The 17,272-nt window shown below is 37.9% G+C and overlaps 1 protein-coding gene across 3 annotated transcripts in view; it reads left to right on the forward strand.

Annotated features, from left to right (window-relative positions):
* Nucleotides 1-17,272, forward strand: part of LDAH (lipid droplet associated hydrolase) — a 119,395-nt gene that overhangs the window by 62,566 nt on the left and 39,557 nt on the right. The window lies entirely within an intron of this gene.

Below are 17,272 nucleotides of genomic sequence, written 5' to 3' on the forward strand. Positions count from 1 at the left end.
TTCCTAGAAGCTCTATATTAAAATAGATGGTTTTTGTCAATCTTGAGTCCTCAGCAAAGAAGTTGAGCTGCTTTGTCAGCTCCTGCCTGTGTTGTATGTGATAGTTACTCAGGAAGCGGGGAAGGACTTGTCTTGGATCTTCCAGTTAGAAGAGGTTACTTAGAAAGGACAGTCTTTTAATTGCAATATTCCTACTCTGCCATATTATTAATTGTTCATTCCCCATGATTTATGTTGAGGTCTAGGGCTGCTTCTGCTGCATTGGCTTCTATCCTGAGAATGGTGTGTCCTGTTTGAAGAGTTCATTGCAGGAGTGAAAGGAATCAGAAAAAGACACAAACTTTATAGAAAACAGTTATGATATCTCTGAGCTTAGACAGTGCATTCACTGCATTTAGGACATTTCTAATACACCATAAAATTAAGTTCAGGCAAATACTGGAGAATTTTTTCCTGTATCTTTTTATTATTTCTGTGATTGCTGATTATTTAGGGAGTTTTTGCCAATGCCAGTATGGATCTTTTCAGATACCTGAGGATGTGTTCAGTGACTGTAAGTCTATATTTAAGCAACTAAATCAGGCCCTAGATTTCTTCTTAAGAATCCCCCTCTGTACTCTTATGACCGAGGTTATCTTCAAAATATTTCTATTTATTTCAATGTGTAAATATTTTAAATACTTGATTTCTACTGTTTGGATGTAAGTGTACTTAACTGTGGCATTTTGTAAAAAAAAATCGTTGGAGTTTGCTCTTTCATGTGGAATTCAGTGTTAAGTATACATATGAGCGCAAGTCCAGGAACAAAAATGTATTTAATAAACTTATTAATTTTGGAGTCCTGTAAGAAATTTCAATTGATGTTAATGAAAATATGCTTCTAATAACTTTGTTACAACATTTCTAGTCACTGGAAAATTTTAAGAACATTCCGCTCCATTTAAAATTCCAAAACAAAGCATAGTTCTGTTTAAGGAGCAGAATTCACTGAGTCCTAATTGTTCTTGAAAATATTGAATTTCTGCTTCTCTATTTTAGAACAGTAGTATGACTACTGTAGGTATATTTTACTGAGATGAAAGGTACAAATCCCCAGTTCTCAATAAATATAATTTAAATTGTGACCTTTAATGGCAGCTGGCAGAGTTCAGACTTTTTACCTGGCATGGGCAATTGAAAGATATTCTACAAATTCTTGTTCTCAGTTGAACTAAAGCCCTTACTACCCGATGACCAGTTTTATTTGTGTAATAAATTAGATATGATAATTTCGCTCTCTTAGCAGATTCCTGCCTATATTCCATTTGTCATAGTAATTAAAGCTAGCAGCACTCTGTAGTATTGTGAAGGAAGGAATTTTTTTATTTTCCCCTTCTTATTTAAAATGCTTACAGTTCTGGAAAGGTCAAAGCAAGGATGGAAAAATGAGCCGACTGAGAGAATTCCCCACTCCCTCCTCTCTCTTATTCTCTTCTTCTGATATCCTGACAAGACTTTGGGATATAAGTTCTATCTTGAACCTCAAATACTCCTGGTTTCTTTCTTTGACAAAAATACAAAGTTCTGCTCGGTGTATGCTTCCTGACAGTCATTCTGTTCTTCACTGATACCACAAGGCAGAACCTGACTGTTCTTCTTCTTCCTCCCGAGCACATCATTAACTAAGCGACTTTAGTTGGTTAAAATGGTAGTGGAATGAACTCCTTCCAACATTCAATGCCAGCTCAGCTTTCCTTGTCTGACTACTAACCCTTTGAGCCAAGAAGGGTTATGGGCTTGGGTTGACTGGATGCCTTTTTGAGGGCTGACTTCAGTGAGTGGTAAAATACATCCCTTGAGTGGAGCACTAAAAAATAGAAGTCCAAGGATCTCAAGGCACTGATGGAAAATTATGGCCTTTCCTTTTCATCGGCAAAATGAGATTATAATTGTAAGGCTGGTTTCTCATTTACCTTGTTCAGCTACACTTCCTTAAACTGAGTGGATTGTCATTGAGATTTATTAGTAGTTATGGCTGTACATTGATGATTGTGAAAGCAGCTGATTCAAGGCAACACAAAATCTGATTCTTAATGCTTTGTGTAGGTTGAGCCACCTCTCCAATTTAAAGACATATTGCTGGTTCATCCTAAGTGGTGAATGTCCCAGAGCATGTCTACAAGGATCACATTTTCCAGTCCATGTGCTGTAAGGGTACCTGCAGATGCAATGCAGTGATCTCATGGGAGTGCTACACTGAAAAAAAAAAAACCCACCCTGTACTTCCAAAATGAAAAAGGAAAGAATTTCTCCTGGAAAGTGGCAGCTGTGTTCTGACATTCATGTAATGGGAGCAACTGAAAGCTTTATGGTGTGTAACTGTGACACTGCATTCCAACATAAGCTTCTCCCAGCCCTTCTTCCAACCAATAAACTATTCTTCCTCTCTTTTCACTCTCACCCCTCCTAATCTTCTTCTGTTTATATGCTTTAATCATAATAGCAACAAATCCATCCCTGCTGGTATTATCACACCGTTGCAAATTTTGGCCGTCTCCTTTGGCACTTCCCTTGTAGATGGAATGACATTGCCCACTTTGATGGGACTTAATTCTCTATGTAAAATACTGCCCTGTCAATGAATATTTTCTCTATTAAACTATTTTCGGTCCAACAATAAGATACAGATTTTTGGGAGAACAGTTTTCTCATTATTACCTTAACCCATAAAAAGGCTTTTTCTTTTTTTCTTTTTTTTTAATTCAAACATTTTGGGCAAGTTTTCAGTTACCCAAATATTTGTAGTACAGAGTAATTTGCATTTCAGCCCTGTGAGACTTGTAAATGTAATGAACAGTCTGTGTGTTTAATATTTTTTATATTTTTAATAATTTGCAAATAGTTCAGTATGTAGAGCTGACCTGTTGAAAAATAGTTTGCAGTGTCTGTAGAGAACACTTCTGAGTCTTTTGTGTATTTAGCAGAATTCTGGGCTTCAGCTGGAAAAATTCTAGGAGTATTTCTTACTGGAAAATATTTCAAGTAATGTGAAACAACAGATAATTTTTTCCTGTGCTGTGACCCACTTGTAAGGTGAGGTAGAGATGGTCCCTCTCCTGTTACTATCAAACAGGTTTCAGCATTGGAAGTCAGGTACAGGGAGAATACTGACAGCTTTTGAAAGGTGTGATTGAAAGCATATTGATTTCAAAGGGAATTGTGAAAAGTATCCATCTATTTGTCATTCCGAGAGGTTAATCTCTATCATGATCGGTGTTTTATGGCAACCATGGTCTGTCCAAGAATAGATAAGAGAGTCCTGGTTTCTATTGTCTGGGAATATTGTCTTTGGTGAGATCTACATTGACTGTAGATTGTCACATTTAATAACTGAAAAATAAATCCTTAAATCAGAATTTATTCATGGGGCAGAAGTAAGATGTATTAAATTGATGAAAATTTTGCCACTGGTTTCAACAGGAGCAAGATCACACCCCCACCGTGCAGTAGGTGGAATCACAGAGGACCAGAAGTATTCAGTAGGGTACTGGACACAGTGAAGTCTCATTGGGGGGTCTACCTTTTTAATTACTCTGCTTGTGACCACTGTTGACAAAGTTGATTTCTTACTCTTACCAGCTGAAGGTGGATACTACCAAGATTTCCATGCTTCTCACTTTCTTGCTACGGAAAGATATATCCTCAGTTGGTTTCGTCCCATTTTAGTTCCTTTTATAATTAAACTCTGAAGGGCAACTTCTAGTAGTCTCCTAATAATACAACACAAAAGTTAATACTGTAGAAGCCTGATTGTGATTCATGTTTTAACAGGGCTCTTCATATGGCTGGTCCAATGAGTTTGGATGCGACCTATAAGGCACAGAATCAAATTTATGCTAAGTCAGTGGAAAGTGACCTTGAAGTAGACATAAATTTAGTCACACCTCACCTTGGTGCAAATGACACTCAGGTCTATATACCTAAGGATGTAATCATTGTACCTACCACTGTATTTGTCGTTACACTGGAGATTACAGTTTGAAATACAAATACATTAACAAAAATGCTGGTCCTTCAATTTTGTTTCCATCCAAGTGGAACTGCCAGAAAGCACTGGAGGCTTGGGGTCTTAAAGATGTACTTCAAATAAAATTGGATCATATATGTTAAATAAAGAAGGTGCCAGGACATGGAAAAACCATGTGATCAACTGTTGAGTATTTTAAACAGATGAGAATATTGCCTGCTATTTATATCATCAGGTAGATGCTGAAAGAAAATAGTAAAAAAATAAGCTGAGGTTTTAATCTATTTGAAAAGTGTGGACTTTATATATATTTGAACATAGTGGGTCAAATTCAGATGTTGAAGGAAGTGTCATTTATATGATAATATTGGATATATTGAATGGAAGTAACTATAAGTTAACTTATAAGATTAAAAGTCAGTTTGTTGTGATTCATTGTGTTACATTTGACAACTTCAAAAGGGGTGATACAAGAAAACTGATGGTTGAGAATACTAACCAGCTTACACAAAAAAGGGAGTTTTCCCTTAGATTTCATTAACTGTTGCTTGGCTTACATATATTTATGTTTCATTTGCAAATAGTGACTTTTTCTGATATCACTGAGGACAACATTGTCCATACAACTTTAATATTCCCTTAAAAAAAAAAATCTTAGTATGACCTTACATTTTGCAACAGTTGGTACCACGGTAGAACACTCTGAAGTTGTGAAGATCGTGCACAACTTTACAAGATGAGTCTCAGCGTGCCCTGTATCTTTCATTACCCTGTATCTTGAATGAAGTTAATACTGTTGAAATGTTTGGAAACAATACATTTCTGAGGTGTTCAGGAAGATTTGTATGTTGTTTCTTAGAGAAACCTTCCAGGAAGTATATATCTAGGTATACTATTTCCTGAAGAACTGATACAGCTGATGCTGTATCCAAATAGGAATAGCTAAAAACATGGAATACGTGGTTGTTTGAATTTATGTTACCCTACAGCCAGCCTGTTGTAGGCTCTGGAGTTCTCTCTTTCATAATTCAAAGTGATGGAGACCTATCTAAGTTGACCAGCTCCCCTAAGGTCAGTGAATAGTGAAGTTTTTTGGAGGTGAGAAAGGGCTGTGTGGGTTGTCCCTGTGGTCACAGAGAAAGGAGAGTGGTCTCTTCCTCACACTGAATTGAATATCCCAGTCTAACAGAGTATGCTATAAGTAATTTTATCTGTAAAAACATAAAGTTAAGTATGAACAAAGGAGAATACACCAGATACCAAGAGGCAGAGACATTCCTGACATCAAAGATAAATGGAAAACAGCATTCGGACAGGAGACAGCCCTTGTCACACAGCCAAGCTGAGCTTAGGATCTGATGCAGCACAATAGTAAGGCAATATTATTTTGTTAAAAGTATGTTATGAATTTCTAGCTGCTTTGCAGATCTCTAGAGGACACATTGATTAGAGCTTGGCTACCACTTCTCCTGTGCCTCTCTTGCTGACTGTGGTCTAGTTTGACCTTTGAGTGACAATCAGGCCAAGGAGCATGGGTGAGAATGTTGAGAAGTCATCTGCATCAGCAGATGTCTTTAAGGAGGCAGCCTTGTCTGCTGTACACATATTGTAAGAATTAGAAGTCTGGGTGTGCAGGAGTGGGACTAAAAAGTGTTTTCTTCATGTACTCTCCACTTACTGTTTCTTATACATCTCACAAGTCATATTTGCACAGATAAGGTTTAAGAGGACCCTGTTTTTCCCACTGCGTGTGTGGAGTAACAAAGTATAAATAAAGGGCTAAGGGTCTCCATCAGTGCTCTTGGGAAGATGAATGATACATGTCACATTTTAGTCCAGTGTAATATAGTTTATAGGACAGAAATGCGTAAATAGTATCATACAAGGTCATTTCCAGCCAACTGTAATGAAGAAAGAGGAATTCAGGCTGAAATAAGTAGAGGGAAAGCCTAGGAAGATAATAAGGAACCTAAATAATGGGAGGAGCTCAGGGTATCTTGGCTTGTTTAACCTCATTATGTGTATATGAGTGCCTTCTATAAACATTGATAGGAATAAATACAGAGAAAAATGAAATTGTTATGTGATTATCTATTGTGTTATATTAAAATACAATATTTATATGGGATCAGATAGATATAAATAAATTCAGAAATTTGAAATGGATTTCTGGACATGAAAATATTAAATCTGAAGTAATCATCAAAATAAGTTACAGATAAGAAAACTATATTGTTTTTAGTGAATGTGAGTAGTTAATGGAGTATAAAAAAAGCTAAGAGAGTACATTTGTTCTGGTGGCTGTCATTTTTGCACAGGTAAATATTGTTATTGTTATTCATATATATATATGTGTATGAAATTCAATCATTAGTATAAAGTATGCATAATATTTCAGTACCTAAACTCCTGTTTATGGACTTTCCCATAGTTATCCAACAAATATTTTTTGCCCTGACTTGAGGTATAGCTTCTGTGCCCTCATTTGCCTTCCTTGGAAGCAGTAAAGATTGACCACAGGTAGACAGTATATACAGTGTTCCCCATAACACTGGAAACCTTGTTTACATGCTCGCAGTAAAATTCATCAAAGATTTGAAATCACAAAAGTATTCTCCATTTTTATTTTATGAGTTCCATATCAGAAAAGGGGGCCCAAGACAGTGGTAGTGCTGTGAGTCTGCCATCTTATCATCCTGTGCTGGATCTTCAGTTTGGGGGATTTGGATCTTCTTCCAAAGCATCATAAAAATTTATCATTGGGCTCTGGAGGATTTCTTACAGCTTGATGGAAAGGAAATGCAGAACAGTTTTGGACTGGGTTTAATGATCAGTCTTGTGCTTGAGTGTTGAAAAGCTCATCTTATTAACAGAATTCTTCGAATTAGAGAGAAATATTTTTTCCATAGAGTTCTCTACTTCAGGTTTTTTTCTGATTTTTTTTTCGGAGGAGGGGTAAAACCTTTGATATAATGTTTGATTGGTTTTCTCCTCCCTAAAAGATATATTCTTTCCTGGACATAGCCACTCTGCAAATATTCTGCCAGCTTGCTGTATAGCTGAAACATGCTTTAAATTTTTAATTTTTGAGTGTGGTTAACATTTACACAAAACAAAGGATAGAAAGAACCCACGTTTTGAGTCAATGCATTTGCTTTTCATTCTTCCTGGATCATTGGTTTAGTCAGTGTATGTAATATGCCATAGTCCCAGGACAACGTAGTTACAGGAGAGAAGTTGAATATATAAATAAGATTATCAAACCTTATGTTAACTATTTTTTTTACATCTCCTGACACAATATTGCAGTTTGGGAAATCAGGGCTCTCTGTCACATCCATGTAAGGTGGCATTTCTCTCTCTTGCACTGTCCCTGTTGGTAATGGTTCTTCAGCTGGGACCCGATAGCTTGGTGCAGCATAAAAATTTATGTCAATACAGACTTCTGATACCTGCTTTAGCATTTCAATTTTTTCATTTCTTTCTGTCACAATCTACTTATGTCACTCGTTCCACACAAAATATTATTTCACATCCTTTGCATTTATAGCCCTTAAAAATTTGCGTAGTTACAATTCTCCACGTCATTACCTTTTTGCTCCCATTTTGCCAAGCTATTCATAGTTTTTCTCTATATATATTTCCTTCAAAGATTTTATCATTCAATCCCCTTGTTAATTTTAGGCTGTATTTGCAGCTTTCTTTTGGCTGAAATCTTTCCTTTTAGGATGTAGAGCACAGAATGCAATCTGCCTTGTCTCCCAGAGGCAGAGCTTCCTCTGACATTTGTGTTGTGTTTCCTCACTGTGTGTAACAAACATGAAGTTGCAGAGCTTCTCTCTCATTTGCTATCTGCACCATATTGTGTTGCACACTTGCATATCACCATCTCCCACATGTCCTTGCAGCTGAATTACTTGCCTGGTTTTTTCCTACTCATTCATGCTTTAGATTATTTTTCCTGGGCATATTTAAGGATAGTAGTAGCTTCTGAGTTGGTTCAGTGAGATGAATATTTAAAATACCAAATTTAACAGAACCTCATAATTATACCATCTCTTTCCAGTTTGGGGGGTGGGGTGAAGGTGGGTGTTGTTTTGGGCGTTTTGTTTGTAAGTGGGGTTTTTTCTATACTTCTGCTTGGAAAAATTGCCTTAAGCATCATAAAGCAGATACCCAAGTTGGATCTCAGAAAGGTGGTTTGGTATGTACTGAAGCACAATGTCCATGGAAACTGCAGTCTAGCTACAAAAGAGGTAGTGACAATCAGTATGAAGTACCTCTAGCTTCTTCTCTTATACTACCTGTCTGTAATTTGAAAATCAGATCTTGAAACATTGACCAAATATTGGAATTAGTGCATATCTTCTGCTTTTACAGAACTCAATACTAAATTCTGGCCTTTTTACATTGCCATGTTAAGGGGTACCAATATATTTACGTAGTAGTTTTGGTGCTGGAGCTAATACACTGCTACGAATGGGCCTCTTTAGAGAACACTTGCTCAAATACTGCTTAACAGTAGCATTTGTTTCCCTCAAAGTATTTATTTGAAAGTGTGCTCTGCTACTTCTCCCTTGGAAGAGGAGTCTCATTTTGTTCTATATTATGAAGCTCCTAATTAGAAGTCTCTTAGGTCCTCTGTAGTTAGTGGGAAGCAGAAGATTCTATTAGAGAGTGGTTTTAATTCATTTGCCATCTGAGGATCTGTCCATGACTGACTTCAGTTGGGAGCCTTGGGGTGATTTAATTCCTAACTCAGGCACCTCAGCTAAGAACCAGTTAGTGAACTTGGATAACAGTAAGCCAAAATGAACTCTGAAAAATGCAAAGGTTTATTCTCAGTTATTTTCCCACCATTTCATGGTGCAATTTCAGCAGATACCATTAACACCTCTGTATGTAAAGACATATGGAGTTAGTGACTGGCTGTTCTTTCCTTGCTGAACATCTGATGAATGATCTCTTGATAACAGAGGGAGGATCTGTATGTAATTGCCAAAGATGACACACATATTTAGAATGTCATGTAGGCAAAATTGATTATTAAATCTCTCTGAACAGTTCAAGGTATTTCTGATTGAATGAGGCAGATGTGCTAAAACTAGTGTTTAAATTATTTTTCTGTATAAAACAAACCAGGACCCATCCTGTGGCTCTTGACAGCAAGCGGCAAAGTACAGCTTAGTTTCCAACAGTGAAACTTCCTCCTTTCCTCCTAGCTCCAAACATGATCACTTCATACACATTCTGTATTTGGGAGAGTCCTTGGTGTGTGCTATTTTCTAACCTGTGCCCAGATGTCATCTCAGGAAATCTGGCTTTAGTTAAAATCATGGCAGAGAACATACTAAAAGGTCTTGGTCCTGGAGCTTAGGTCGTAGCCCAGTTCCACTTACCAGTACTGAGGCTACAATGCGAATTGGTAGACAAAATTTTTATCACATTTTAGGTGATAAAAATTTTCTACTAGTTTCACCTCTTTCTATTTACAGAAGACATACAAGGGGAAAAAAACCCGTGCAGGATTATCAAAAATCAGTGCCTCTGATGTGATAAAGCTTAGATTATTGCTGCACTGACAAAGAGAACTGTTTGCCATACTGCTGTTCTGGCGTAGCTCAGCTCGGTGCATATGTGCATACTTTACTCTATTTATGAATTTGCTCTTTTAGTGTAAGATGTCATTAATATTCATGTAGCCAGAGTGCTGGATGGAGATCCCTAGGTATTGCTGTATTTATTCAGTGAAGAATTAGAAGCATGTACCTGGTCGTTATGTGCACGTGTGTGTGTGCATTTGTGCATATGTTGGACTTGGCACATGCCCAAGGCAGAACCGAGGCCCAGCGCCTTAGAGGGAACGGCACTGATGTTGTCAAGCAAAATTCAGTCCAAGGTTTATTTGGTAAGTGGATCTATGGACTGCTTGCACATTTTCTTGCTCAGTCCTTAAAAGTGCATTCAGTGTTTATATACTTGTGTTTTGTGTCTTTGGCGCTACTGTTTGGATGCATCTGCGCCTATATAAAAGGAAAACAACATCCTGGCTGTAAATCATGTTCATCTTTAAGCACATTGCTCCCTGCTTTTGTCTTGTTGCATTTACACTACTGTGGTCTCACCTACATGAGAAAGCTGACTGGGTCATTGTATGTTTAAAGATGGCATTAAGTAGTTCTGCTCAACTGAACCGTAATTTCTTCAGACACTGTGAGAGAAATTCTGCCTGTGAGTGTCTGTGCATCCTCCATGTGCCTTCACAGCCCTGCATGTGTTGGTTCCCCTAAAGAACTTGATCCCTAGCTGGATCCTCAGTATGCCTGTGACAATTCTACCAAAAGGTCCTGTGGTCACTCCTTGATCCTAGTTCCAATCTATTCTCAAACTGTGAAAATTCAAATACCCCTTAGTGAATCTGAGCTGACAAACATCACCATGATGCTGTTAGTGGCACTCAAAAAGTTTGCTTTTCTTACGGAGCAAGAATTCATTCAGCCCATCAGGGAAAATTTAAGTGTATTATTTAGAGTTTTAACAGCAGGTTCACAGAGTTGCATACACTAACTGTGCTTTTGTTTGGAAAACAAACTCAGCTCTGCAGGGAGCAAATTATGTCCTTCATATACAAAGGCTTTTTATTGAAAATTAAAAAATCCTTCCGTCACATAGTCTTGCAGATTATACGTAATAAAATGAGAAGTAGGGAATGAAAGGAATAGAAAAAATTAAATGCATCTGATGCCAAAGGGAAAATTTGGGAACTAAGGAATAGGAAATGTAGAAAATTTAGGTTGAAAGTGTAAAATCAAATGCACATGCCCCTGCCTTGTTCTATAGCACCCTGTATGTTGGGAGCAGGCTATAGAAGATGATAACAGAAGATTCCCTTTCACTAAGCAGCTACTAAGGAACTAAACCACCACGACATTTGTTGTAATAAAAAATACAACATTTTCTGCAAAATATTGCTTATTTGCATATTTTACCGCTTTGTTTTACGGAAACAGTTTGGTTACCCAGAAAAGTAAGCTTTGGTTAGAGCAGAGTATTGTGAATTACCACAAAGTAGTTTTAAATATTCCTGCTTTCACAATGTATATTTTTATGTGGAGTCATCTAACTTCAGTTTATTTGTCCATAAAAAGCTTAGTTCTTACAAAGCACTTTGAAATTATCAGTTATAAGGTTCTCTATTAACTGTGTTTCAGATACTTGTTTTGTTACCTACTTAATATGTTCAAATATTTGTTTAGAATCACAGTAGATCCATAAAGTAGAATAGAAGAAAGTGCACACAGTATGGTCTGACTTCACACCAGGAGAAAAACAATTTTTTGTCACTTGTGTTCGTTCTTTGGTTCTTTTGCTGTCATGAAATCGTGTGGGTTTGTTGATATTGAGCTGTGACAGACAGCTTGCTGGTGCAGCAAACCAAGTGGCATCTTGAACAGCCAAAGAAGAAATTATTCAAGATTTTTAAATAGAACTCTATATTATATATATTTTATTATATTTATATACTACATAGTATTCTACTATATTATATATAGTAGAATATTTATTATATTATATTGTGTATAATTCATGACTGACCACAGTGAAGGGGCAAGCCCAGCAAGTCCTGCTCTAGTGAGAGGACAGCCGAAGCCAACACTGTCTGGTTTGTCCTGAGTGTTTTCTTGGAAATCTGCTCAGCACAGCTGTGGCAATAAAGGAGGGAATATTTCCCTGATCCTCGTTGTTTTGCCTCCAGATTTCTGCATACTGAGTAGAAGAAATTGTGATTAATGTGGCATTCCGTGTCAAGGGTAGACTGTAGATTACCACTAAGTGCATCATTATGTTATCTTTGAAAAATTTACTAGGTTTCACCTGACAGATAATAGCTTTTCCTCTGCCAACACAACAGAGGAATAACAAACTAATACGTGTGATGAACTAATATATATCAAAAGAAGTGCTGCTTTCGACAGAGAAGCAGCTTTTGCTTTTCTCAGGGTTTTGAAGGAATTTTAAATAAAACTTCCCAGCCCTGTGATTTGAAGCCATGCACACAGTGGTGCTGTGGCTGTGGGGCTGCGGGTGAGCTGCAGAGCTGTGCTTGAGTGCTTTGTTACTGACCATTGGGCCGTGCGATGGGTCCATCCCCGTGCAAATCCAATGTGAGCTCCCAGCGACTTCTGCTTCTGCCATTAAAGCAGAGTGAATCAGTGGGTTATTTCTGAGGAAGTTTCACTTTCTGGTATTTTCTTCAGTGTGTCAGAGTCTTGTTATTTTACAACTCTGGTAGAGATATCTGAGCATACCTGTGGGCTGTCATGGGCAGGGGTGGTCTCTCCGTTGAGAGCCAAAGGACTGAGGAAGCCTGGCTGTTAATTAATGAATTCACCTACTTGGGATCTCTTCTGAAACAAATCTTTGGAATGGCTCCTGCTCCTTTCTGTCAGTCGTCTGCCTTCTCACATCCTCCCTGCTTTTCTCTCCCATTTTACTTCTCTTATCAAAATGTCTCTCTGTATTAAGAGCAGGTGGCACAGTGAGGGCCCTCTCAGCCCCTCGGCTGTGTGAGCTCAGGAAGGCACACACCTGGGGTACCTGAGTCTGTAACCAGCATTTCTTGTGTAATCAAAACTGGCTGATTTCAAAAGTACCAAGCCCATCTTGTTGTCATCAAAGGACTTAGCTGCTCTGAAAATCGAGTCACTTTTTTGGTATACTGGTTGTGAATGGCATCTAGTTTTTAAGTATGGTTTTACTTCCTCAGCACTGTCATTTACCAGGCCCTGTACATTTAATATTACCCACTCAAACTTTAAATCATAGCTGATGAATATATTTCAACCCTTTCAGTAGAGGGCACTAATGAAAAATATTACTGTGCAGGGTTTTTTTTTGCTTTATATGATTTGCATACTTTTAGTATTTTTGTAAGGAAACCATTTAAACACTTCACAGAAATCCTTTGATGGTGTGGTTGAGACTATTAAATTGTGCAGTGATAAACATCAACTTACTGTAAATTTAGTTGTTAGGCTTTTTGTACTATGTTCTCATTTTAATCAAAACAAGAAAACTTCCAACTATTTCTGTAAATCCAAAACCACGTTGACGTAACCATTATCCAGTGAAGTCTTGAAGGTACTCAGTTGTCACCTTGTCATCTTGTTTTAGATAGGTTAAAAGCTGAATACAAAGCCTAGATGTACAGGAATGTACATGTTCTTTACTTAGATAGTTTTGAGGAAGCCTTTGTTCTATTTTTAATATTTATATGAAGGAGTAATCACATGGAAGTGAATCACATTCATTTAGGGATCCTTCCTAAACAAAGCACCTTGGTCAATGCCATGCTTTCAGGGAATGGGTATTTAATAATCTTTGCTTTGAAAGCTCACTTTTCCCATAAAATAAGTAGTTTCTATTCCCTCTGTGTTCTAAAATTTACTGTGCAGGTCATACATTCTTGAAGTTGATGGACTGATTGCTCTAAATACCGAAGTATATAAACAGTGGCAGGAGGGAAATTCTTTAAGTCCCTACACCTTCCTACTGTGGTGTGTGTTGAAGAAATAAAGGGTAGAACATTCTAGGCTGTTAGGGCAGTTTGTTCTCTGGATGCATGCTCAGGCCATGCACCACTTAATTTTTGCAGTTTCACGTATATGTATGTGTATATATAAATACACTTCTTGACTAGGGACTAGGAGCTGCCATGGCAGCTGCAGGAATTATGTGAAGAGTTTGCAGGTACTGTTAGCTTTTGGTTCTTAACAAGATGTACAACTTCTGAGACACTGAATCGTATTATAGATGCTTGAACCATTCAGGTCTTGAGCCCTGTGAAATTTAGAGTTAAAAATTAATGATGAAATAGAAGCAGCTGTTTAGTGACTAACCTAAAGAGCATCTATGCCTTGAACATTGAACTTTGATATATGCGTCATCCTGAGTGTTGAAATCTTGCAGTTTAATAGCATGATAAATAAACAACTGGTAAATAAATTGAGTGACAGATTTACAAATACTGTTTATTGTCATAACAATCAACAGTGGCAATTCCAGTATAACTTCATAGTATATGTACTATTTTTAGTGGGTAGACCAAAGCACGGCAGGGGTAGGTGATACAACCCACAGCTCTCAGCAACTCCTGGACACAGGGTGTGTTTGCCTTCAGTAGATTCACCAGCCAACTTTCTGTGGTCCCAAGATCCGCTCGAATCTCTGTGACCTGTGTCTCTGTTCACCCAGTTCTCTGCTTTTCCATGTGATTAACACATAAAAATCACTGGACATTGAATTGAGGGTAGTTTAAACCAGGTGAATCTGGATTTCTCTCTCTAATTATATTTTCACTGGTCTTATAATAATTCTGAAAGTTTTAACTTGAATATAATTCTGTGCCATCTCCCTGATTTCAGCTGGTGTTAATTCATATAGATAAGATCCAGGCATTTAAAAGATAAAAAAAACTGTTAACTGATGTTGACCATTTGCATCTTAATTATTTTCTTCATTTTACCTGGATATTTCTACTTCACTTATTTCAAGAAACAAATATGACATATTTTTTATGGTCATATGCATCATTATAATAAAACGGGTTAAATCTGTTGTATCTGCAGTTCTGTTGCAAAGAAGTTGAACTACATCTTTAAGCAATTCTACAGTGAAATGCACATTTCAAAATCCTGGCTTGAGAATGTAGCAGTAAAGTAAGAAATAGTTGGTAAGTGTTTGAAAAATACAAATTTTACATTTCTCTATTAAGAGAAAAATATTTTTAAAAAAATTAAATTATCCTCCATCTTACTACCATCTTTTAAATAAGTGTGCCATTACAAAATGCAGGAATCCATAGGACATTGGAACAACTTTCTTGGTTTGTCCTTTTCCTCCCAGGTTTAGCAGCTTCCCCAGTGGTTAGTGCAGCCCTCCAAGCAACTAATCCTATATCTATAAACTGCAATGTCAAGGGATTAGAGTGTGCCTGGGAACACAGGTCAAATCTGCTTTAGATCACAACAGTTTGGGTTCAGCTCCTAGCTGAAGTATCACAAAACTACCATATAATTTAGTACAAGTTTTGCATTCCTATACTTCAGCTGCTGGTTTCCTTTAATGAAAAGAGGCCCAGGATTGATTTCCCTGAGAAGGTATTTTTCTTTGTCTCAAACCAAAGTAGGATCAGCTGGAAAGTAGAAGGATTTCTTAAAATAATTCTATGTTTTATATAAATAGCTCTTTCAAAGTCTGCTTTTAAAATAGTGTAAAAAGTACAGTATGGCAAGTTTCTGATGATGGATGCATGACATAGAGAATTCCCTGCCCTCTCTCTGCCTGGCTGAACACAGTGACTTAAGGGACAGGGCAATGGCAACAAGTTCCTGCCTGGCACAGCTGGTGTGTCTCCTCTGAGACTGCCCCACCTCTCCAGGTGATGTAGAATAACAGATGTGAGGCTCTGCAAGTACAGTAATCAGGATAATGGTTCACCTGGCTTGGAGGTGTCGCTGAGGTTGTCACCCTGCACCCCTCATCAAAACTGCTTCTGTAAGAAAAAAGATGGGTCATTTTCATAGGAGACTCCTTCTGAAGGGAACAGAAGGACCCACTTCTTACAGAAACCTGCTGCCTCCCTGGGTCCCAGGTTAAAGATGGGAAGAGAAAGCTTTCCACTCTGATATGGCTCTTGGATTATTATCCACTATTGATTTTTCACCTAGGCAGCAATGAAGTTGCAACAAGCAGTCTGAGGGAAACCAAGAGAGACTTCAGGGCCATGGGACAACTGGTTAGGGAATCAGGAGCACAAGTTGTGTTCTCCTCTGTCTTCCAGCTGCAGGGAATCATGAGGGAAGAAACAGGAAGAGCCAGCAGATCAATACCTTACTCTGACCAGTTGTTCTCCAGGTATCCAGGCCCCTGAGCTGGAAGACAGGAATGGTAAGCAGACTGAAGCCCCAGTAATCTGAGAGGAAATGGTTGGTGATCTGCTACACAACTTAGACACACAGATGTGTGTAGACAGCAGGACGAGGGCAGTGATTGTCCCCTGTACTTGGCACTGATGAGGCCACACCTGGAATCCTGTGTTTTGAGCCTCTTACTACAAGAAAGACATTAAGGTACTGGAGGGTGTCCAGGGAAGGGCAGCAGAGCTGGTGAAGGGTCTGGAGTACACGTCTGATCAGAAGCACCTGAGGGAGCTGAGTGGAGAAAAGGAGGCTCAGGGGGACCTTATTGCTCTCTACAAATACCTGAAAGGAGATTGTAACCAGGTGGGAGTCAGTCTCTTTTCCCAAGGAACAAGTTATAGGACAAGAGAAAATGGCTTGAAGTTGTGCCAGGGAAGGTTTAGATTGGATATTGGGAAAAATTCCTTCACGGAAAGGGTTGTCAAGCACTGGGGCAGGCTGCCCCAGGAAGTGGTTGATTCAACATCCCTGGAGATATTTAAATGATGTATAGATGAGGCACTTGATTTAGTGGTGGATGTGGCAGTACCAGGTTAACAGTTGGACTTGATGATCTTAAGGGCCTTTTCCAACCTAAAGATGCTGTTATTTTATCATATTTCCTGAATGTTTTGCTGTTTACTGTGTTATAATGCCGAGATCTTGTAAGCATCTCTTAGTGACATGCCTTGCCTTCCATTGGAGAGCCACTGAGACCAGGGGTGCTGCACACAGGTGTAGTGGCATATATTAGCTGAGTCTCATCTGAAAGTAAAGACAATTATTTTTAAATATTTTTTTATAAAAATATTAATCTAATTTGCGCAATATATAGAATGACATGTGCAGTAGAGCAGGCATATGTAACTACATCAGTTTTATTTATCTTGAGTCACCAAGAAAGCCCAGCTGTTTATACCTAATTATCTGCAAATGCAATATCCAGAATCTCTCTTACTTTACTTTGTTGATACTTCTGTTAGGTACTGTGTGTGTGTTTGATGGTTATTCCTTTGTGAATTATTACAATATATTTTTACTTCTGCAAAAATGTTGCAGTTATCCTTTTAGAATATTTGCTTGATCTTAACATTGCAATATAGCTGAGAGTAGGTATATTAATTCATTTTTGATTAGTGTGGATGGGTTTTTAATAAATTTCTTTGTATTTTAAGGCTACAGTGTATTCTATTATCACAACATAAACTGATTACCAGCTATAGAATATGTCTATTTCATTATAACATACAAAAAGCAATATTATGTGCCAGTGTACGCACCACAGTGAAAGGGCTGTGTGCTTTTA

The sequence above is a fragment of the Neopelma chrysocephalum genome, unplaced genomic scaffold, assembly GCF_003984885.1.
Source record: "Neopelma chrysocephalum unplaced genomic scaffold, ASM398488v2 Primary Assembly neopelma1_80b, whole genome shotgun sequence".
NCBI lineage: Eukaryota > Metazoa > Chordata > Aves > Passeriformes > Pipridae > Neopelma > Neopelma chrysocephalum.